Genomic DNA, 734 nt, shown 5'->3' on the forward strand with positions numbered 1-734 from the left:
CGGACCGCGGGCTCAGGCGACACCTGCCCTTCGGTCATCCCGGCCCCACTCGCCCCCCCTCCCCGGGGGACTCGCTACCTGGGACGGGTTTTATTCAGCAGCTGCCTGAGAGTTTCCCGGAGGCGGTTCCAGGGCTGCACCCCAAACCCAGCGAGGCCACGGCCGGGAAGGGCAGGGCAAACCGTGTCCGGAGAACCCTCACTCGGCAGCACGGACGGAGGCGCTGGGCGCCGAGCCCGAGTCAAAGCGAATCGAAGAGAAGGGCGCCCACTCGCTCGCCGGCTCGGAAGCGACGTCCACAGGGGCGTGGCCGACCCGCCCGGAGGCCCGGGGCCCGGAAGGAGCCGCGCGGCGCCCTCGCGTGATCNTCCCGCCCGAACCCCTTTGGCCGCGTCTCCCCGGGACGCCGGGCGTCCTGCGCCACGAGGTGTCCTTCATCTAAAGATTTAAGAACAAAAATGTTCGGCGAGGAAACGTCGGAGGTTAGGGTTTTAAATCGTTGTTTGCAGGGTCCCCGAGATTCAGCTCCCGGAGGCGTTCAGGTTGAGGGGGTGGGGGTTGGGGGGGCTTCGAGTGTCTGTTCTGTGCAAACGTGTGAGAGTCAGGTTCATACGGAAGGAAATAACCGCGCCGCCGACCCCAGGGTCCGTCCTTTACAGTCTCCCTCCGGCTCCCAAATTATGCTTTAGACCCCAGCGGGTCTGGGGGGGGGGCGCCCCTGCCCTCTGCGGCCG

The sequence above is a fragment of the Crocuta crocuta genome, unplaced genomic scaffold (assembly GCF_008692635.1).
Source record: "Crocuta crocuta isolate KB4526 unplaced genomic scaffold, BGI_CrCroc_1.0 scaffold336, whole genome shotgun sequence".
NCBI classification, from domain to species: Eukaryota; Metazoa; Chordata; class Mammalia; order Carnivora; family Hyaenidae; genus Crocuta; species Crocuta crocuta.